This window comes from Meles meles, chromosome 7, assembly GCF_922984935.1.
Source record: "Meles meles chromosome 7, mMelMel3.1 paternal haplotype, whole genome shotgun sequence".
NCBI lineage: Eukaryota > Metazoa > Chordata > Mammalia > Carnivora > Mustelidae > Meles > Meles meles.
The window spans coordinates 8,303,149-8,328,083 of NC_060072.1; positions in this window are offsets into that span (position 1 = coordinate 8,303,149).

The following is a 24,935-nucleotide window of genomic DNA, read 5'->3' on the forward strand; positions in this document are numbered from 1 at the left end:
ATCAGGTCCTCTTCAATTCCAGGTTATATATGGAATGTCTTCTCTTCAGAATTAAGTTTTCTGTATCCGTCTTATCTTCCCAATTATCCCATTACCATTGGATACGAATAGCAGACTTTTACTTTATAAACTGTTCAACTGTTTTTAGCTACTCCCCAAACACACACTATCCCCCCCCACCAACTTCACTCAGGCAAACCTTCTCTCCATTCTCTCCACACAACTTGTTAATTTAATTTCTTTTTTAAAAAAGTTTAATTTAGGGGCGCCTGGGTGGCTCAGTGGGTTAAGCCTCTGCCTTCGACTCAGGTCATGATCTCAGGGTTCTGGGATCGAGCCCTGCATTGGGCTCTCTGCTCAGCAGGGAGCCTGCTTCCCCCGCCAACCCTGCCTGCCTGCCTCTCTGCCTACTTGTGATCTCTGTCTATCAAATAAGTAAATAAAATCTTTAAAAAATTTTTTAATTAAATTCAATTTAATTATATACTGTATTATTAGTTTCATATTTAATTTCTATCTATGCAGTCCATGCCCCATTTGAAAGCCCTTCCCCTCACCACCAATCCACATCTCTCTCCTTCCAATATCCAGTAAATTTTTATTTCTAAAAATCTTTCCTGATTAATACCATATAGTCTACCTACTTACAATACATCATATCATACCTATTTTCCTATTTGTCCTTTCTTTATAATTTGCCCCATTTTTCTTGTGTGTGGTTTTGGAACTAATCTTACTTTTTTTTTTTTAAGATTTTATTTATTTATTGACAGAGATCACAAGTAGGCAGGGAGGCAGGCAGAGAGAGACGGGGCAGGTGGGGGGCGGGGAAGCAGGCTCCCTGCTGAGCAGAGAGCCCGCTATGGGGCTCAACCCCAGGATCATGACCTGAGAGGAAGGCAGAGGCTTTAACCCACTGAGCCACCCAGGTGCCCCTATTCTTACTTTTTCTAAAGGAGTTTCTTGCAAAAAGCTTGGTGACATTCCTGTGAAACCACAGCTTGCAGTTTTGTCTACATTGTGAATTGTACTGCCTTCTGACAAAATGGAAGGAGAAAGAAGTAGGCCATGCAAAAGTATGAGGTTGAGCTCGGGGTTCCACTTGGGAAGTGACAAAGGGACTGGTATACTGGTGCTAAGAGAGTGACGAAAAAGTCAAGGCAAAGCCCACTTCTGTGAACATTCACTGGAGGGCCGAACAAGTGGCAGCAAAGCTGTCAGAGAGGACGTGACAACACGAGCATCTCATTTCTGCTCCGGCACATGATGTCATCTCAGAGCTGTCACCAGCTTGCCATATGTGGTAAGTGACGGGCAGTCTTGACCTGGCGGTGCTTTAGCACACACAGAACGGGACTTAACAAATGTTAGCGACAAACATGAGTAAAACCGTACATCACACCGCATCCAGGCTAGGTCCCCTCTCCAAGGTGGCAAATGTGTTCCCATCCTGCAAGTTCTCCAGGATCTAGCCCTCACATGTCTCTCCCGTGTCATCGGCCAGATCTCTTTTCCCCTTTGCTTGTCATAATGAACTGCTTACAAGTTTCACAAATATGACAGATTATTTCGAGGTTCCATGTTTTTGTTCATACTACTCCTTCTGCCTTTCCCTCTCCTGGTACCGCCAGAGAACACCCTCCTCTCATCATTCAAGACTCAGCTTTTGGAAAGTATTTCCTGATCCATCTCTGCGCTGAACTGGCGAGTCCTTCCTCCGTGTCCCCCGAGGATCTTACTGGAATTCTGTTATACGACCTGTGACACTCTACTGACTTCACTTGCTTACACAGATGCCTCCCTTATGACACCGTCAACTCTTTGCCACTGGACACTAGATCTCGTTAATGTCTGTATTCATAGTTTACTTAAAACTGTATACCTGGAAAGTAATAGTCAATAAATTTCTATATAGGAAGGACCGAATTAATCAACTAAAGTCCTTTTTATTTAAACTGCAATTTGAAATTGTATCAGTTCAATAGCTATTTCCTGGGTCCCTACCACACACCTAATGGTGCTCAGCCGGAGAGCTCCAGGAGAATGAGCTTTGGCTTTGAAGGAGCAGAGTCATTCATAATTCTTTGTCAGTTATTAGCTGTGTAATCCTGGGCACTTAACGCTCTAATCTTCGTTATTTTCATCCATAGAACTGGTCAGGAGGAGGTGTTACAAGGATTAAAAGTAACATGTGCACAGCGCTCAGCAAGGTGTCCATGGGCAGCCAACAGGCACTAAAAAAACAGTTCCTTTCCAAGAAGTCTCAAAGGGTTTACAGACTAGCAAAGGAGACAGAGACAAATCAATATCTAATATAAAATACTGAATACTGTATCATGGTCAGAGTAATGGATGTACCTAGAATACAAATGAGAAAGAAATTCTGCCAATGTGGCCTAGAAGAGGGGACAACGGAAAAGATACGAGAAAGAGCAGTGGAGAGCTGCATTCTTCTCCCCTCTTCCAAACTCCAAGCAAAGAGAAAAAAGTGTCCACCAAGGCACAAAGCCGAGAAAGAACTATGCATATGGGAAATAGGAAATGGCCCAGGAGGGCTTAGAACAGATAGGGGACACTAGAAAAGCAGCCAGAAGCACTGATGGGAATTAGGTTCTCAAGCAGTTTGTAGGATGGCAGCTGTAGCAACTGAAAGCCACGAGAGCTGTTGGAGCAAAGGAGCGGCGTGAGTAAACACGAATGCGGTCGACAGACTGGAGAGAGGACAGACTAGAGGCAGTGAAGCTAGGAATGCACTCGTGGAAAACTGTGCAATTGCTAAATCCTAATAACAAATTCTAGCTTGATAAAAGGATGAGGCACCACATGTTACTATCAATCATTTGGACTGATGTGCTTTTTAAAGGGACCTGCTGGCGGAGAAACGTGGAGAGCCGAGGTGATGGCCACTTTCCATATCCTCGTGGAGCGACTCGGGAAAGGAGCAATAGCGTCGACATGTACTTTTCTTCTTTTTAAGATAAAGACTCTCCCATTTCACTGCCAATACATCGTGGATTGAAATGTTTACTTACCTTTGACAGTATCCTGGGGCAACACAAATCCGTGACGATGAGGCTAGACTACATTCAGTGCAAAAAACCCAAACCCTGAAAAGAGAGAAAAACCACAATGAGCTGCGTGCTCACGGAAAGATGCCATGGGGGGCGGCGGGGCTCAGCTCTGAGTCGGGCAGAATCGCACTAATTCAGGCCCTTCTGTCCACCAGCTATCGACTGTTGGGCCAATGGCCCAAGCGCTCAAGCCTCAGCTTCCTCATTCAACACTGAGAAGGGCAATAGCAACTTCCTCACAGCGTTTGTTGGAAGTTTAAATGGAGTATGTGTAAAACGGGACAGGGCAGGGCACCCACCACATGTTCAATAAAGAATGTGAGCGCAGGGGCGTTTGGAGGGCTCAGGTAGTAGAAATCCACTCGGTTTAAGCTCAGCTCAGCTCATGATTTCAGGGTCGTGAGATTCTACACTCAGAGCTAAGCTGGCTTGAGATTCCCTCTCCATCCCCATGCTTGCGCGCGCTCTCTCTAGATAAATAAATGAATGAATGAAGAAAGAAAGAAAATCTCTGAAAAAAACCCAGAAATACCTTCTGAAGGAACACTCAAACCTGTATTAAACCTTTATTATTGATTTTGCCTTACGTGTTCTACCAGAAAAATGCCAAATTCCCTTTTCAACTTCTCCATTAGCCGCGGGGATGTCTCATAATCACTTCAGATTCATCACATCCCAAACAGTCCTCTTCATCCCCTGCCCGAACCTCATTCTCCTGTCCCCACCGTCTTATCAAGGGCACCAGGGTCTGCCCTCATACTTGGGTCAGCACCTCAGGTCCGTCCTGGATTTCTCACCCTATCCCAGGCCCCTCACAGCCTCATCAGCAATCCCGTCATTTCGGATTCACAGCATGTGAATTCTCCACTTCCGCTGCCATTGTCATTCCTCGCTAGCGGAGGCTGCTTGGCTAGTCTCCTGCCCCTACTCTTGCTCCTCCCCCGTCCGTTTCCAAATAATGGCTGGAACAACCTCTTCAAAATCAAGCTGGATCACAGCAAGCTGCTAATGGATGCAGTGAAAACTGTATTTATGTCCTGACAGAATGTCTCTCTCTTTGTATGTATGAAATACATCCGTACACATCTGGACACACAGATGTGCAAATATGTATGAAATGAAAGCCACAGCATATTCGACATTTAGAGGTCCCAAGCCAGTCCCTTCATTTTGCAATGGCAGAAACAAATGCCAGAGGAGATCTGCTCAAGGCTGGACCTCTGTGAGTGTGCAAAAGTGGTCAAAAGAATGCTGGACGAGCCCTAGGAAACTCATCTGCGATTAGCGTCTGCACTGCTGTCAGAAAGTCTGTCACTGTTTGGAAGTTGGGCCCTTGGTTTCACAATCAGCTTAAATGTTTCTGTCCAAGAGGGGCGCCTGGGTGGCTCAGTGGGTTAAGACTCTGCCTTTAGCTCAGGTCATGATCTCAGGGTCCTGGGATCGAGCCCCACATCGGATCTCTGCTTGGCAGGGAGCCTGCTTCCTCCTCTCTCTCTGCCTGCCTCTCTGCCTACTTGTGATCTCTGTCGAATAAATAAATAAAATCTTTAAAAAAAAGTTTCTGTCCAAGAAAACGTATTCTGTCCCCACGGCTGCAGACTACGAGTTCCAGCTTTAGCTCCACATAACGTCTTAGTATTTGAGACGGTGCTTCAGGGAATCTTGAAAGCATCTTGCTGCCCTCTTATCTGTCAGCACCTCTCCCTTCGTTTATTTTTTTTTAGCAGTGTTTGAATAAATAAATCTTGGATGGAATTGCACTATGATGAGTATTAGTGATATTTTAATCATTAGCCCTATTCTCCTACGAACCACACTATTGTCCCAGCCATCTTCCTTTCCAAAAAGCAAATGTAACCTCTGAGTAGATTGCTGCCAAGATTCAGTCAATAATAACCCATTACCTTTAAGGTAAAATTCAAGATCTCTCTAGCCCTATCATCATTTCATATCCTCCTCATAGGGACTGCGCATGGTTTCCTTGCCCGAAATACATGCATTGAGGGCCCTTTGCTTAATTCCCATCTACTCCTCTTGTAAGATCTGCTTCCGGAATTATCTCTTGAAAGTTTCCTGTACCGTCCTTGGCTACACTAAGTGTCCCTCCTCTGAGATATACCATACAATACGGGTAGTGTCTGAGGGTCTGCTTTCTACACTCAACGGGGGCTTCTTGACAAGAAGGGCTCTCTGCGTCTTACCCATCTTAGAATTTGGTATCCAGCAGGATAAACAAGCTGAACTTAATCCCGACAGGCTCCCGATAACTCAGCACTTCAGTGTGGAGCCCTCCCCATTAAATGGCACCACGGAAAGCTGAAGGAGCAGGCTGGAACCTCCCAGACGGGTCTGGCCCTCATGGAGGACATGAGCTATGTGGTTATGTGTGACCCACAGCACCTCGGGAAAAGATTCAATTCTTTCATGTTTTGTCACCTACAGATTATCAAGAGAACAACCCTGACTAATTTTCAGTTCTCTATCCTGATTAGTTTCTGCCCAGGCTAACCATGACTTCTCCAGACTTACCAGTTGTCTAAATTCTGTACCAACTTCATAAAGTAGACCACCATCACATATCTTGTTAACAGACAAGCTTAGGACACTAGCTCAGTCCTTTGCCTGCTTGGCTGGTGGGCTCAGATGCCTGCCTGTGTTCAGTGAGGGGAAAAGGAGCTGAAGCAGAGGAGAGGCAGGCGAAGGAAACTGGGCAATTTCCAAGCACTCTAGAAACCAGTTTTTACAGAATGGTTTCCCTAGTTTCTCTGCAGGGCTGTGAACCTCCTTTATCAGACGCACTTGTACTCAAGACAAAGATAACATTTGATTCTAAAATCAACATTTGGAATTATCTTAAGTTATCTACAGCACTGTTTTCCTTCTCAGGTATGAGTAATGGCAAATTCCTTCAAAACATCATTTTGAAATGTTCGGAACTGCACTGTAACCCTACCATCGGATCGTATATAGCCACAGCACTAAACTGTTTGAAGCATTCCAGTTTGCTCTCTTGCAGAGTAACCAGACTGGCCTTGAGATCCACATGTGGCTGGGAAGGTTTCGTGGGTCTTGAACTAAATCACAACTAGGCCCTGCTCAACTTCAAGCAGACTTCAAGAGCTCCTCCAAGCCCAGCATCTAATCGAACTCATGGGATGCAATCAGGCCTACATCTTTCCTAGGAAAGAAGGACAGTTCCATTAAATTATATTCACTTTACTACTTTAATATGGCATCGTTTTAAATTTCAAACTTGATTATTCAGCCTAATTCTCATTTTAAAAAATTCAAGTGATACGGATAAGGCTCTTCCTTGATCACAGACCCCTCTCCCCCTACTCTCACCCAGGACTCACCACTGTTATCAGTTTAATTTCCAGGCATAATTCTGGGATTTAGACTATTAAGAATATACAGTTCAGAGTGCCTGGGTAGCTTAGTTGGTTGAGTGTCAGACTCTTGGTTTCAGCTCAGGTCATGATCTTGGGATCATGGATTGAGCCCTGTGTTGGGCTCCATGCTCAATGGGGAATCTGCCTGGGATTCTATCCGCTCCCCCCCACCGCCCCCCACTCCTCACCTTGCTCACAAATGCTCTAAAATAATAAAATAAATCTTAAAAAAAAAAAAAAAAAAAAGGAGGGGGGGTGGGACGCCTGGTTGACTCAGTCAGTTAAGCATCTGCTTTTGGCTCAGGTCATGATCCCAGAGTCCTGGGATCAGAGTCCCGCGTTGAGCTCCTTGCTCAGCAGGGCGCCTGCTTCTCCCCCTGCTTGTGTGCTTGCTCTCTCTCTCTGTCTCTCTGACAAATAAATAAAACATTAAAAAAAAAAATACATAGTTCATCCTTGAACAACATGGGTTTGAACAGTGTGGGTTCATTTCTATGTAGATATTTTACAGGACAGTTCTATAAATGCATTTTTTCCCCTTATGATTATCTTAAAAACATTTTCTTTTCTCTAGCTTACTTTATTGTAAGAATGCAGTACATAATACATATGAAATACAAAATAAGTATCAATCGACTGCTTATATTATTGGTAGGCTTCCAGTCAACAATTAGTTAAGTTTTGGGGGAGGCCAAAGTTATACACAGATTTTCAGCTGCATGGGGGTCAGGCATCCCTGGCCCCTGCGCTGCTCAGGGGTCAAGCATACTATAAACTTTTAACTGAGCCACAAGTAACGCTGAAAGCCCTGACTACTTACGTCATTGGCAACCCGCCTGACTTCAGGCAAGATGTCTGGAAGAGGCATCTTAAGTGAAGCAGCAGATGGGAGTGTGGAGCAAAACACCAGCAAGGGAGCCGGGAAGGCCTTTCCAGGAGGCGAGCCCAGATGCCAGGATAATCGGGGCCGAGAGGAGGGTACCACATGTCCAGCTCTATAAGCGGGGCATCCAGCCCAAGTGGGCGAGAAGGAACCGATTTAATTAAGTAACACAAAGTGGCTCCTGGGTGCCTCAGTCGTTAAGAGTCTGCCTTTGGCTCAGGTCGTGATCCCAGGGTTCTGGGATCGAGCCCCACACTGAGCTCCCTGGTCAGCAGGAAGCCTGCTTCTCCCTCTCCTACTCCCCCTGCTTGTGTTCCCTCTCTTGCTGTGTTTCTCCCTCGGTCAAATAAATAAATAAAATCATGAAAAAAAATTAAGTTACACAAATAGTATCAAAAGCCCACGCGGCACAGGTGGAGATGGGCTGCTGCAGGCAGATGGGTTTTCTTACCTGCCAATACACAAGCCTTATGATTGTTCCAAGATCTGGAAACGTTACCTGTGCAGTTTCAGGTCACCTCTACTTAAGTTCAACACTTTGGAAGTTCTGTAAAATGTTCCAGTCTGCACATTCCGAATACCATCTTCTTTAATCCTAAAGTCTCCTCTAGCTTTTGTACCCTCCCTTACCTCTCATTCACTTACCAATCATTGCAATGCGACATCTTCCCCTATCAATCCCATTATCAAATGCAATGGCTATCATTCAATTCCTTTTGTTTTAACCTCTCTTTCACATTTAAAAATCAGAATGACCTGAAAGTCTCAACATTTGGGTGCCCCTTTCCTATGTTGATATCAAGGATACTGCAGATCCAGGGGCACCCGGCTGGCTTAGTCGATGGAGCATGAGACTTCTGATCTCAGGGTTGTGAGTTTGAGCCTGGTGTTGTAGTGATTACTTAACAGTAAAATGTTAAAAAAATAAAAAATAAAAAAAGATCGTGCAGATGCAGTCACTGAGCCAGGGGTACCTGGTTTTAGTTGTTGGTCTCTTAGCTGTGCCTGGGTCCTCCTGTCTCCCTGGGTTTGCAGCCTGCCCCAGGCCTTTGTCAACGCTGCTGATTTTCAGATTCACAACGGAGCCCAGGGCTTCTGGGTGAGGAGCTGCTGCCTCTGCACACGGGGGCAGGGGTACACGTGTTGTGGTGAGGCAACCAAACTCAACTCCTGAGTTCAAGGACTGAGGCCAGTTCTGATACCAAACTGTCATGGATCATGTCCCTCTACCCGACGGAAGGAGCCAAATTCATTACTTGTACCACTTCTTACACCATCTCTTTGCAGACTCTTCTTACTAGAGAATCTTTCTCTGCTTGTCCTTTCATTACTGGTATGTTCCTTGGGGGTTATAGCCTTCCCTTTCCCTCTTTATTATACACACACATCTTTATCTTCCCCCATAGATTCAACTCCTATCCATGTCTTGAAAACTCCCAAATCTCTCTAGTACTGACTTACAATCTTCAAAGCCTTCTATAAACTGCCCAAGGTCAATGCTCTTCGCCTCATGTTCTACAGGTCCCTAAAATGCAACACATCTGAAACTAAATAATCTTCCCTCAAACTGTGTTTTTCTCCTTCTGCCTCACTTGGGAATACTATCGTCCCACTCAAGTAAAAAAATCTGGCACCGTCATCGGTATCTTCTTCTCACCTAACTCTGTCAGTTCTAGTCCCCAAATAGTTCAGGATGTACTTTCTTCCCTATTCCTACTACCACTGTGTTAGTTCTGGCAGTTTCTCACTAAATTTATTCCATTTTTTTATACCCTCAAGACCTCGTACCCCCACCGCCATCAGAATTGCTTTTATAAAGTGCAACCCCCCCCAGCCTTTGCAATGTCTCCTGTCCATCTTCAAGACAAAATCCAATTCTCAGTACGTGGTTTACAAAGCCCAGTACCTGTTCACCTCTCAGCTCCATCTCACAAAATCACATTGCTTTCAGTTTTCTTTAAATACCACATGGCTTCACGTGCCAGTGACTTTGTATATACTGTTTCTACTTGGACTGCCTTCCTGCTCACAGGGCAAATTTCTTCCCCACCTTCAAGATGCAGGTATAGGGAAACATCTTCTATGAAGGATTTCTTAATGCTGCACTCTTTTTTTTTTTTTTTCTTTTTCAAGATTTTATTTATCTATCTGAGAGAGAGAGAGAGAGAGGCAGGAAGGGAAAGAGAGAGAGAGAGCATGAGAGAGGAGAAGGTCAGAGGGAGAAGAAGACTCCCCGTGGAGCTGGAAGCCAGATGCGGGGCTCAATCCTGAGACTCCGGGATCATGACCTGAGCCGAAGGCAGTTGCTTAACCAACTGAGCCACCCAGGCGCCCCTCAATGCCACACTCTTGCCACAGGTGGTCTGGATGGGAACTTGTTCTGAGTTAGCGACAACTGGTATATATTTCCACTAGGCTTGTTTATGTCGTACAGACTACTGAAGGCAGCATGTGAGTCTTCCTCACTACTGTATCATCATCATTTAAAACGGCACTAGCCACAGAACAGGCCTCTCAGGGCAGAGGGCTACTTGTGTGGGACCCCCTGAATTCCAGAGAGAAGCTATGAAGGACACTTTGGGACCGACAGGTCCCTGGCACAAAGATGTTACATTTATTCATGTATTCTGTAAGTCAAGGATGGCTGCCTAAGAAAAACAAGCTCAGTCTGAAGCAGGGATGAAGAAAACGGTATGGGCTCACTTTCAGCTACATATTCAGTGTGGTCAACTAATGCTTTCTAGCTTAGCCCGGGATGACCTGTCAATCCTTTAACAGATTGGTCTTCAGAAGGTAACCTAAACACAAGCACGCACCACTTGGGAGGTGGGGGTGGGGGTGGCAGGGAACGATGACTGCTGGCTACAGGAACAGCAGAGGCAGCTACTGAAACAGCAGAGTCAACTCAGCCCGCTTTACTGAATGCTTACTAAGCGCCCAGCGCGATGCTCACAGTTTCAGAGCGAGGGGCTACGGCCAGGTTTTACTGCCATTGTTGGTCACATCAGAATTAAACAGATTAACAGGTTCAGTTTTTATAACAAATTTATACATGAACCATGATCAAAAAGGCTTTATTCTTTTTCCATAGTGTGTATTAATTTGATGTAGGTTTTTTTTTAAATCAAATAGCCATTTCTATTAAAGTTACAAAATTTTAAATGCATTCACCAATAAAACCAGTGAGTTAGGGAAATTTTAATATTTATATTGGAGATGATAATAATACGGATACCCATTAACCAGTTACCACATTTATGCTGTGCTCAGCCATGTACATCATGGATATCTCAAAAAACTCTCATTTAACAGATGATTCCTATCCTCATAGGTCTTTACACTATTGATAAGGAGAAGAAAATCAGCACAGAAAGCGACTGCACAAGAACTAAAAGCACTAAGCTACGTGGCACAGAAGTTAAGACAACTCAGCGAAAACAGCGGGCCAGACAATCAGAACAGGACAGCCTTCAGAGAGAAACTAGGAGTGCAACAGAACCGACAGGACTTAAAGCAGTGATTCTCAAATGTTTTATAGTCTCAGGATCTCATTACAATTCCAAAAAATTATTAAGGACCCCAAAGAGTGTCTGTTTATTTGGGTTAAAAATATCAGTATTTACCCATATTAAAAATTAAAACTATGAAAATTTTAAGATATTTATTCATAAATATCCACTTAAAATATTAATACTATTACTCGTAACATTTTTAAGTTAAAAATAATATTTAGAGGATAAAGAAATATGAGAAAAGTGCCACTGTTTTACATTTTTGGAAATATCTTTAATGTCTGGCTTATGAGACAGCAGCTGTATCCTCGTATCTGCTTTTGCATTCAGTCTTTTGCAGTATCGTATGTCACAAAGCCTCTGGAAAACTCCACAGCACACTCGTCAGAGAATGAGTCTAAAAGGCATGTACATGTCAGTATTATTAAAATGGTTGTGACCTCGTGGACCCCCGAAAGGGTCTGGATGGGGAGTGGGGAGGACCCTTGAAGCACACTTTGAGTAAACCACTAATTTTAAAAGAAAAGAAAATGGTATAAGGGTATAAGCAGGAAGGAAGTGTGTGGCTTGGGAGCCATAACTTCACATACGCAATGCTTACTCTTAACATCTCGGCTACAACCAAGCTCACCTCCTCCACTGTGAGCCTCAGAAACAGAATCGGGAGGGCCTGGTGGGGTTTTGCATGACAGCGGGACAAGGAGCTTCTCCCTCACCGTCCGGTGTGTGTGTGTGTGTGTGTGTGTGTGTACACACTCACGAGCGTGCATGCGGGAGAGGCTCTACTTCCCCCAGCAACATTCCCTGGAGGCCGCGTCAGGTTTTCCTCTCTAGCGCCCACACTGTGCTCTCCTCCTAGAAGCTGTAAATGGCTCATAAGAAACTGCCTTGCCATGGCTTCCCGAGGCTGTGTTTACCAACTGCAAAATCATCTCACTGCTACAGCCTCATATTTTTCAGACATTTTTTGATCTGGCTTGTCTTAAAAAGCAAATTTAACATCAGCCACGTAGCCAGTTTTTTCCTTGCCAATAATCATGTGAGTTTGTGATTCTGTTCCCGTGCATCTTGTGCACTGTAAAAACAGTTCCTGGAGCGTCATATGTCATGGATCTAGTTGCCATAAACTGAAAACATTTTCTTCATATTTTGTGGCACAAACTAAAAGCATTCTGGATGCGGTTTGCATACAGTCCATCTCTGGCCAAAAAAGAGGTTTAAATATATGGACAGACAGAGAAAGGGGGGTGGCCATTACCACAGTTAAACTGTTTGATCATCAAAGTCAATGTTTGATAGTATATTTAATTTTAATGTAAAATTTTGCTATGATTAGTTCTAAAATTATCCTACAGTAGGTACAATTGTTCACTTTACATAGCAAACTTTAAGTTATTGAGAAGTATTTTATAGCTGAGAGAAGCACAGACAAAATAGAGGCTTTTTGATCTCGCAAAAAAAAATATGAAAACAACCATGAATCTATATAGTTTTTAGTCTTTTTTATTACTTTTTTTAGTCAACATATTTCTTAAGGCCCCCTTACACACCAGAATAGATCCTTTTTAAGTCAAAGTGAAACTAAAACTTTAAAAGATTTCTGCTTCTGGGAATGGCAAACTAGGTAATTCAGACCAACCATCCTGCTGAGGATAGCCAGAAAATCTGAAGAAAATATAAAAAGTATATTGAAGGCAGGGGCAATAACAAGTTAATTAAGAATTACCAGTCACAAAAATCAATTCCAGGACAACTTTATAACTCACTATGAAAAATAAATAATAAAGCTTTTAGAAGATAATATGGGATAGTGTTTTCATGACATTAAGGAAGGATTTCTTAAGCAGCACACAAAAAACCACCTATCATTAAAAAAACAGATGATTCTGACATGAAAATACAGAATTTTGGTTCATCAAAAGACATCCTCAAGAAAATGAAAAAGCAGACTATATAAAACCAACAGAGAGCTCCTATTTGAACTAACGAAGAATTCTAACAAGAAGGGAAAAACCAAGATAACTCAATAGGAAAATGCGTAGAAGACTAGATAAGGCACGTCACCAAGCAAACAAAAACAAAACACGACATTATCTAAATGGCCAACAAAACATATGAAAAGGTGTCTAGCCTCATTAGGAAACAAGACAAATACAAAATAAAACCATAATGAAAAATACAAAGGAGGGGCGCCTGGGTGGCTCAGTGGGTTAAAGCCTCTGCCTTCAGGTCATGATCCTAGGGTGCTGGGATTGAGCCCCACATCAGGCTCTCTGCTCAGCAGGGATCCTGCTTCCCCCCCAACCCCCTGCCTGTCTCTCTGCCTACTTGTGATCTCTGTCTCTCAAATAAATAAATAAAATCTTAAAAAAAAAAAACCAAAGGAAAATCATAACGACATATCATTATATACCAGAATGGCTAAAAATGTACTTGTTTATTTATTATTATTATTATTATTAAAGATTTTATTTATTTATTTGACAGACAAGAGATCACAAGTAGGAAGAGAGGCAGGCAAAGAGAGAGGGGGAAGCAGGCTCCTTGCTGAGCAGAGAACTCCATGTGGGGCTCGATCCCAGGACCCTGGGATCATGACCTGAAGGCAGGGGCTTTAACCCACTGAGCCACCCAGGTGCCCCTATTTATTATTTTTTAAGAGTTTAAGTGATTTCTACACCCAAGATGGGGCTCAAACTCACAACCCTGAGATCAAGAGCCACCCACTCCACCGACTGAGCCAGCCAGGCACCCCATGAATGGCTAAAAATTTAGAAGTCTGATAATAAAAGTGTTGCCAAGGATATGGAACAACAGGAACTCCCTAACACTGGCTGAGTGAATGTAAACTGTTATATCCACTTGGGAATACAATGCACCATTATTCTTCCCTGTGATCTAGCGATTCTACTCCCAGGCATATATACCCAGCGGAATTCATGCACATTTGCACCCAACAGACACAAAAATCTTCAGACCAGCACTGTCTGTAAAAGCTCTCCACTGGAAACAATCCACATACCGAGTAGCAGAATGGATAAATATCTTCTAGCATGTTCATACAATGGAATACCATACAGCTACAAAAATGAAGGAACAACCACACAAAACAACACGGATGAATCTTGCAAATATAATGACCTGATAAAAAAAGAACATATGGCTTGTGACTCTGTGTTCAAAATCAGTCCAAACTAATGTTTAGAGGTACACAGGTGGTGAAAGGAAAAAGAAAGGAAAGAAATGAGGAGAGCAGTTACCTGTCGGTGGAAACGGAGGACTATGATTGGCAAAAAAAACTAAAATGGGGCTGCTGCATCCCTGTCATGTCCTACTTCTTGACCACGGAATGAATTATTATTTAAAATTAAATAATTCATTAAGTTTTACATCTGTATTCTATGCACTTTCACAGCTCTGTGATATATTTCACAGTAAATGAGAATGAATGCATACAGAACTAATATAAAGGGAAAAGTGGTATCTTTTGTATAATTTTAAAAATCAGATCACAGAACCCAAGTTCCTTAGAAGGCATCCTGGCCCTTCATTACCAAGCCCTGTCTTCCTAGCCTCATCTCTTGCCACTCACCTTTTGTTTACAAGTAGTGTGCCGCACTCACTCTCAACCAGGTGTGTCCTTTACATTTACACATGGTATTTTTCAGTCCAGAAAACACGCAGACACACCCCAATCACTCTTCTGCCAAATTAAGTACAAAATATCATCAAGACACAGCCTGGGTATCACCTTCCGGGAGAAACATTTTTAGGAGACACAGACTCTACAGACACACTGTCTGGTTCAAATTTTAGATCTGCCATTTACTAATTCTGTGACCTTGGTCAAGTCATCAAACTTTAGTTTTACAGTTTCCACATCTGTAAAATAGGATAAAAACATTATCCGTCTCACTAGGTAGTTTGAGGATTAAATAAGTAAATATATGCAAAGTAAGACAGTAAGCACTAAGTACTAGATATTATTATTACCCAATATTAACTAGATATTAGCTAGTATGATTATTATCAATACACTCTGATAACCTCCTGCCTATACTCTGAAGTCCCTGAACATTAGATACTCTTCCTCTGGGCTCCCATGGCACAGTATTACAGTTTATTTTCCTCTATACAGCCCCTTATGAACAGTTACTTCCTTGAGAGCAGGGACTAAATCTTTTACTCTCCAATCCCTAACATCTAGTACAGTGCCTGGCATGTAGCAGACACTCAGTGAGTATCTGTGGAATGAATAAGCCACCAAGACTCCAAACAGGCATCTACATCACATATAAAAGTAGTCCTCTGGTGCTGAAAGGTACCCTATCCTTGTGCATGCCACAAAGCAGAAGCATAGTCTTGACAGACTCCTATAGCAATTACCTCGGAATATGGGCGTAGATTCCCCCTGGTAGCAATAAATGAGGGACAAGTAATAATACTTGTCCTATCTACCTCTTGTGAGTCTCAAGTGATAATAACTATGAAAATGTATTTTTTAAAGTGTGATGTTCTATGAGGTTTTATTGCCTTAATAAAACAACAGGGTTATTGTTGAGTTGCAAGTCTGGAAAAGGCTTTAGGGAGTAATAAGGAATTAATACAATGTAAAAATGCAATCTCATATGGTCTGAGATAAGATCTTTATTTTCAAAGTAAACATTAAATATTTATTTTTAATAATAATTTGCAATATATTGCAGTAATAATTAAAATATTTTGCAATAAAATTCCCCCAATTTTCTCAATTGGTTATTAATGATTTAGGTAATATCAAAACAAACATTTGCCTGGGTGAATGTTCACAGCAGCTTTATTCATAATAGCCAAAAAGGGGGAAAACCCAAATGTTCATCAGCTGGAAAATGGATCAACACTGTGGTACATCCACCCAGTGGAGCACTACTCAGCAGCAAAAAGGAACAAGCTACTGATACAAACTACAGTGGGGTGAGCCTCGAAAACACAACGCTCCGTGAGAGAAGCCACTCACAAAAGATCTCATGGCGTATGATTCCACGTACATGAAATGTCCAGCAAATCTACAGAGACACAGAGCAAATCAGTGGCTGCCTGGGGCTGGGAGTAGGAACCATGGACAGCAAACGGGTATGCAAGGTCTCTTCGGGCTGAAGGAAATGTTCTAAAATGATGTTGTGATGATTACATAACAGTATACATTTACTAAAAATGTTTGACTTGTACACCTAAAACAGGTGAATTTTATGGTGTGTAAATTATACCTCAATAAAGGTGTTTTTTAAAAACAGAAATGTTGGGGGCACCTGGGTGGCTCAGTGGGTTAAGCCGCTGCCTTCGGCTCAGGTCATGATCTCAGGGTCCTGGGATCGAGTCTCGCATCAGGCTCTCTGCTCAGCGGGGAGCCTGCTTCCCTCTCACTCTCTCTGCCTGCCTCTCTGCCTACTTGCGTTGCGATCTCTCTCTGTCAAATAAATAAATAAATAAATCTTAAAAAAAAAAACAGAAATGTTGGGCACTGTCTTACAGCTAGCTGTAATTCTCACATCTTTAAAATCTCACCCCCACATGGGACCAAAGAACACAAGCCACAGCATAACGACAAAAGTTATCCTTCAAAAAACAAAACAAGATTTTAAATGTCACGCACTAAGTATCTTAAAAAACCAAAGTGCCACCTCCTTACTTATTTTCCAACCCAGCAGCAACAAAACAACGATGTTGATAAACAGGTTTTCACTGTCATTTGTTTATTTTACCCCATCTGTACAAACAACATTCTGGCCTCATCTGCATTTATAATTGCAAACAGGAATATTTGGTACAATGTCCCCCACCCTTTATAGCCAAATGGCAAACATAAGAAAAAGGTAAATACAGAAAACAGTGTATAATGAGATTAAAAAATAATGTTATACATATGATAAACAGGCTTTCTAAATAGAGTTTAACCCTCAGAAATCGGCAGTTCTTTCCACAAATGTACTTCAGATTAAATTCTACAAGGATTCCTAAAATCCTATCCAAATTATTTTGCTGAACTGGAATTGCTAAATCGGATATTGCTTAAAGTAGGTCATTGGCTCGGGCTTGAAAGTATTTGGTAATGCAGAGATCTGTCTGCAACGTCATTTGTCATAATGAGATTTGACTTAGACAAAGCAGGAGAAACCACACCGGTTGGGTGTCAAGTGTCAGTTGTATTTTATTCAGATAAGTCTCATTTTAGATTTATCTCACTGCAGACTCTCGAACAAGGAAATAACAAGATGAAAGAAGTGTTTCTGAAAGAGGAAATCTGGTGGCAGTGTTTAGAAAGCGCCTCTTAAGCTTCCTGTTCCTTTGTCCCTCACATGTGCTCAGTCTCCAAAGACCATTAACCTTTCTTTTGGAATGCTTTCAGGTTTATTCCTTTCTCTCCACTTGTTCTCTTACCACTACAATCCTAACTGGTGTCAGGAAGAAGTAAAGGACAAGAAAACTAGGAGAAGCAGCCAAACTAGACACCATCATCTAAGATGGAAGTGAAGGGGCCTTGGTCTTGAGCGGTGGTGCTCAGAGTGTGGTCCCCAGACCAGCAGCACTGGCATCACCTGGGAACTAGATGCAAATGTCAAGTTGCAGGCTTTACCCAGACGTATCAAGTCAGAAACTCTGGGGGCAGAACCACCAACCTGTTTTTAATGAACCCTCCCGGTGTTTCTGATGTAGGCTAAAGTTTGATTGTTAGGGGTATAGAAAGAGCAGAAGAGAATGGACCGAGATGAGAAAACTTCAGAACCTGCTGAGAACTTTAACCACGATGTCCCTCCAATCTCCATCCCAAGCCATCCAAAAAGAACTGGTTTCCAAACTGCTCTTTTTTTCTTTCTTTCTTTTTTTAAAAATTTTAATTTATTTATTGGACAGAGAGAGAAAGAGATCACAAGTAGGCAGAGAGGCAGGCAGAGAGAGAGGGGGGAAGCAGGCTCCCTGCGGAGCAGAGAGCCTGATTTAGGGCTCGATCCCAGGACCCTGAGATCATGACCCAAGCCGAAGGCAGAGGCTTCACCCTCTGAGCCACCCAGGCACCCCCATAAACTGCTCTTTCAAGTGCTGGTCACTTCTGCTATCACAACCCTCTACACCGCTTACATTCAATCTCCCTTCTACCAGTCCTCATCCACTATATTACTCTGCTTGATTCCATAGTTGGGGCTCTAGGCAGTCAAGAAAAAAGGAAATGCACCACATATGGGAAATTATGATTAAAAGAAAAAAAAAAAAAGAGGCCCTTGAAATTGGTAGAGAAAAGATGAGGGGTGCCTGGGTAGCTCAGCTGGTTAAGTGTCTGTCTTCAGCTCTGGTCATGAGGCTGGTATCCTGGGACGGAGCCCCATGTCAGGGCTGAGTTGGGAGTCTGCTTCTTCCTCTCCCTCTCCCTCTCCCCCTGCTCATGCTCTCTCTTGTGTGTACACACTCTCTATCTCTCACTCTCTCTCAATAAAATCTTAAAAAAAAAGAAAAACTATTATTCAATAAATGGTTTTGGAGAAGCTGACTTGACTAGTTGTTGTCGGGATGGAGAGTGGAAAGCCATATTCCTCACTTTGTGCATCTTATTCCATGCACCAAAATAAAATTTCAGGTAAATCAAACACTTTAATTAAAAAACCAAAAGGAATATGAAAGTAGTAGATGAAATGATCATTAATATTTTTTTTAAAGATTTTATTTATTTATTTGACAGACAGAGATCACAAGTAGGCAGAGAGGCAGGCAGAGAGAGTGAGAGGGAAGCAGGCTCCCTTCAGAGCAGAGAGCCTGACGTGGGACTCGATCCCAGGACCCTGAGATCATGACCTGAGCCGAAGGCAGCGGCTTAAACCACTGGGCCACCCAGGCGCCCCAATCATTAATATTTTTATCTTCTATAAGAGAAGATCTTCCTAAAAGCATGATAATTCCACCCAGAAGACTTAAAAGAAATTTCTAATAAATTATACTACATAAAAATCTGAAAACTTTTCTATGGCTAAAAAAAGATCATAAAATAAAAAAAAGACATACTAATAAAACATTTGTAGTGCACAATAGGTAAAACTTTCTCTCATACTCTTAAGAAAAAAAATGAACGCGGGGCACCTGGCTCGCTCAGTCAGTGGAGCATACAACTCTTGATCTCAGGGTCATGAGTTCAAGCCCCATGATGGGTATAAGGGTTCCTGAAATTAATAAACTTAAAGAAAAAGAAGAACAAGCCTAGTCAGATAATTGCACAAAGGAAAAGAAAACATAATTCACAAAAGAAAATAATACAAAGGATGTAAAAAACATAAATCTAATGCTTTTTTTAAAAGTTGGTTTTTTGGGGGCACCCAGGTGGCTCAGTGGTTTAAAGCCTCTGCCTTCAACTCGGGTCATGATCCCGGGGTCCTGGGATCGAGACCCGCATTGGGCTCTCTGCTCAGCAAGGAGCCTGCTTCCCCCCTCTCTCTCTGCCTGCCTCTCTGCCTACTTGGGATCTCTCTCTCTCTGTTATATAAATAAGTGAAATCTTTTTTTTAAAAAGTTGGTTTTTTTTTGTTTTTGTTTACTTTTTTTACTTAGCAAATTGGCAAAGATTAAGAAGATTGACAAGGAATGGGCAGAAGATATGAATAGACACTTCTCCAACGAAGACATACAAATGGCTATCAGACACATGAAAAAATGTTCATCATCACTAGCCATCAGGGAGATTCAAATTAAAACAACATTGAGATACCACCTAACACCAGTTAGAATGGCCAAAATTAGCAAGACAGGAAACAACGTGTGCTGGAGAGGATGTGGAGAAAGGGGAACCCTCTTACACTGTTGGTGGGAATGCAAGTTAGTGCAGCCACTTTGGAGAACAGTGTGGAGATTCCTGAAGAAATTAAAAATAGAGCTTCCCTATGACCCTGCAATTGCACTGCTGGGTATTTACCCCAAAGATACAGATGTAGTGAAAAGAAGGGCCATTTGTACCCCAATGTTTATTGCAGCAATGGCTACGGTCGCCAAACTGTGGAAAGAACCAAGATGCCCTTCAACGGATGAATGGATAAGGAAGATGTGGTCCATATACACAATGGAGTATTATGCCTCCATCAGAAAGGACGAATACCCAACTTTTGTAGCAACATGGACAGGACTGGAAGAAATTATGCTGAGCGAAATAAGTCAAGCAGAGAGAGTCAAGTATCATATGGTCTCACTTATTTGTGGAGCATAACAAATAACATGGAGGACATGGGGAGATGGAGAGGAGAGGGAGTTGAGGGAAACTGGAAGGGGAGATGAACCATGAGAGACTATGGACTCTGAAAAACAACCAGAGGGTTATGAAGGGGCGGTGGGAGGGGGTGAGGTGGGGTGGGAGGTTGAGGAACCAGGTGGTGGGTAATAGGGAGGGCACGTACTGCATGGAGCACTGGGTGTGATGCCAAAACAATGAACACTGTTATGCTGTAAATAAGCAAATAAAAATAAATTAATTAATTTAAAAAAAAAAAAAAAGAAGAAGATTGACAAGGCCAGGCGCGGGCCAGCATCACTAGCACATTGATGGTAGGCTATAAACTACCTTTCTACAGCATAAAATGACATCTACCAAAATGTAAAATACGCATTTCTTTCATATAGCAATTCACTTCTAAGGATGAATTCTAACAAAAATACTCACAAGTGTACAAATATATTTGTATAAAGATGTTTATTGCTCCTTCTGCTATACTATTTTGAACTACAATACAATATACTATATTGAACTACAGTTCAATCCTGAACTGTAATCCTGAACAACCTTAATGTCTTAATGTCAACCACTTGGAGACTGGTAATAGAAACAGAAGAATATTCTGCAGCCATTACAAAGGGAGTTTAAGTAACAGGGAAGGTGTTCACAATGTCTTGTTAGATTAAAAGAAGAGCCATCATAAAACATCACGTATCATTAAATTCCTTATTGGTAAACACACACACACACACACACATACATATAACTATAATACATAACATATATAATATAAATTTATATATTTGGGGAGGTCAAAAGTTACATGGATATCTGACTGCATGGGGGACTGGTGCCCCTAACGCTTGTGTTGTTCAAGGCCAACTGTATACATATATCACAAATATATTATATACTACATATGCTATAGGTATATATGTAATGTATACAGTGTATAATTTATACATTATAAACCAGCATGAAAGTATAGGGGGGAAGTCTGGCGAGATATACAACGACCTTTAAAAACAGGCACTTTGAGGAATGCAATGGGTGACTTTTCCATTTTCTACTTCATAAACTTCAAGTTCCTCTCAAGGAACATGGATTGCTCTTATAATAAAAAGGAAATATGATGTCACTTTTTGTCCAAAGTTCTAAAGCCTCCCAGCCCATACAGAGTATAGTCCAAACCCCTCAGTCAGGTGTCAGGATGGTCCAGCTTTGTTACCCGACACCCTTACCCATCACCAGGGTGAACTCCTCTAATTGGGCAGGTTAGGCAGGGGAGGGTGTCTGCTCTCCCTCCTTCATTGTATCCCTGGCAAAGTGTGGTGTCACCTCTGGCAACCTTTCCTGCCATTATCAAAGCTTTTAATGTGACAGGTACACTGGATTGGCACTCTAATTTGTTCCTTTTAGAACAACGTTGACAAGAGCTGCTCAAATAAATTAATAGATTCCTTCAACTGCTTTTGTAGGAAAATAAGTTCACGTGCTAATGTATGGGCTGACCAATACATCCCCACCACTGAAAACCAAAATGTAACATGTTTTTTTGGCTAACGAATATTAAGAAATAATGTTTGGAGGGTTTTTTTTTTAAAGATATTTATTTATTTATTTCAGAGAGAGAGAGATAATGACAGAGGACAGCAAGAGAGCATGAGCAAGAAGGAAAGGGAGAAGCAGGCTCCCACTGAGCAGGGAGCCCAATGAGGGGCTGGATCCCAGAACCCTGAGATCATGACCTGAGCTGAGGGCAGATGCTTAACCGACTGAGCCACCCTGGCACTCCAATCTTTGGTTTTCATAGCTATTTGCTGGCATATATCCCCCATTCTATGTAACACATGGATACAATAGTTATAACTGTTCTGGAGCAGAATATTGAGACAAGATTTCTCAGAAGACATAAGAGGTAGAGTCAGTTTTGTGATCTCTGTTTGGGATGCAGTGTGGATGGACCACCCAGTACTCAGACAACACCCTGACCCAGTCCCACTGTTCATCCTGCGAGCCCGACTTACTCCACTGTCAAGGTACGGTGATGTCACACGACCCATATGCCAGTGCAAGTTTGACTCAGGGCTTGTTAACAGAAAAATCATGTCTTTGCAGGAAATCTGGATGCTTCTCAAAATTATGACGCTACGGTTGAGTAACAGAGCCTCGTTTTGGCTCATCCACAACAACAAGGATTTCCTAGACTTCCTAGCTGGGTAATATCAGCTTTATTCTAACCCACACCTTCCGGCTGACAATTGTCCTTGCAGACCTCCTGAGAAAGAACTGACCATTTTAGGAGTGCCCTGTGTCTAAAGATCTGGAACCCAAAGTCTTATAAAATTTTGGTCCATGATCAGGGCACTTAGTGGTTGACTATTATGGATATCAATGTGTTCAATACAATAGACAGTACTTTCTTAAGTCAGAATGGTAGTCATGTTTGTGTTCCTAAGACAATCAGCTTGACAGAATACAAATACTTGGGGTTAGGGATGAGGGAAACAAAGGAGCTAGAGTACACGGACCGCCTAGGCGTGAATAAGCCTCTGTACCTGTAAATGACATCTGCCATGAACATGAAGGTTATAGGTTATAGATGTATAACTTGTAGACATATAGTTTATTTTTTTTAATATTTTATTTATTTGATAGAGAGAAATCACAACTAGGCAGAGAGGCAGGCAGAGAGAGAGGAGGAAGCAGGCTCCCTGCGGAGCAGAGAGCCCGATGCGGGGCTCGATCCCAGGACCCTGAGATCATGACCTGAGCCAAAGGCAGAGGCTTTAACCCACTGAGCCACCCAGGCGCCCCTAGACGTATAGCTTAGATGTCTCTCTCCCCTGCCAACCATGGGAAGAATGGGGTACTTTACTCATATCTGCATTGAGCAGGTACTCAGTAATGTCTGCTAAATTAATGAAACATATGCTTTAAGAAAATACACATCAATAATAAAGTGGCAGATGGCAAAAGCTGGTAGTTGCCTACGTTTCCTATTGCTATCCAGCTTTGATTGGGTGTAATTCTATACTCAGATTCCTCAACATTTCTTCTGAATAGAGGTGGCCATGTGTCACAGTTCTGGTCAATGAGATACACCTCATTGGATGAGACAGATGTTTCATACTTCACCCTTCCTCCTTCTTCTAGGGGCTGGAGGAGGGTAGGGAAGCAGAGAAGTGAACTCCCCTCTCTCCAGAAAGATACATCTAGGAATGGGTAGAAGGAATTTGAGACATTAACAGCACTGTGGAGTGACTGTAACAGCCTCGAACTACGTACTTCTCAGTTTTATGTTGTGTAAGAGAAAATAAATCTCTATTTGGTTCAAACAAACTTGGATTTTCCATTACATGTAGTGTAATTTATCCCTCAGTGATAAAAGTAGCGATAGGAGGAAGAATTATGAGGCTACTGTGGTAATCCCAAGAACAACAATTTTATTCTAATAACTGAGTAAGTATAGTGTTCTTTTTCTTCATGATAGTATAATTGTAAATAATTCTAGGGTGTCTTATATCATTAAATGACAGGACTCTAGCTAGCAGCTCAACAGTGATTTGAGACTATCTACCAAATCAGAATGTTTGGAAAGAGTGGTGATGCTTATACTGCAGAGACACACTGCAGTGTTATCAGCACGAAGACCAACTAAAACAGATGAACTCCAAGATCACATGAAATTAGCAATAATCTCTCAACTACATGCAAGTGGTAATCAAAACCCCGAGTGGAAAAGAAAACTGAAAACATTTCAAAGACACCTGCAGAAGAATGCTACTACTCCAGCTGCACGTTAAACCTCCTTCATCAGCTACGTTCTACATTCAACATCTGGCCTTCCCCAGCTAGTGCCGACCAATTCAGCATTAAAGAACACTTTTTGTTTAAATACCCACCATGGGGGAAATTTTAATCCCTCTCAAGGGGGTTCAGTTGTAGTTCACATTCACTTCTGAAGAGATGAAAGTAAAATATGTTTTGTCCACTCTAAATCTTTTTTTTTTAAGATTATTTATTTATTTATTTATTTATTTATTTATTTATTTGACAGAGAAAGAGAGATCACAAGTAAGCAGAGAGGCAGGCAGAGAGAGAGGGGGAAGCAGGCTCCCCGCTGAGCAGAGAGCCCAACACGGGCCTCGATCCCAAGACCCTGGGACCACGACCCGAGCCGAAGGCAGAGGCTTAACCCACTGAGCCACCCAGGCGCCCGCTCTCTAATTCTTATAAATTAGTACTCAATCTAGAAACCAGATCAATTTGTATTGGAAAAGGAAGGCATATACTTAAATTAGCACTAATGAATAAACCAATGAGTTTTTTTTTTAAACAAGAAGTTTTTTAAAGTATCATTATGGACTGATAAACTTTTCAGTTAATGTTTTTATTGGTATTCTAGTTGTCTCATTGTTGGCCAAAGGGAGTCTGCTCATGTGTGTGTGCTGTCGCATCCTTTTTTTTCTTTTTTAAAGATTTTATTTATTTACTTGACAGACAGAGATAACAAGTAGTCAGAGAGGCAGGCAGAGAGAGAGGAGGAAGCAGGCTCCCTGCCAAGCAGAGAGAGGCCAGTGCGGGGCTCGATCCCAGGACCCTGGGATCATGACCTGAGCCGAAGGCAGAGGCTTTAACCCACTGAGCCACCGAGGCGCCCCTCTTGCATCCTTTTAATGTGACCCTTGTCACCTTGTCTTTGATGACTTCCTTCCTATATGGTATAACAAGAAATTCTATATTTATCTCATATAATTCCTGCTGTAGGCCTGGAACAGCTATCCAAGGAGTCGTGCTTTCTTTTAGTGAGAATTGGTACTTCAAGATCAAAATTCGGGCATTAGGGTTATA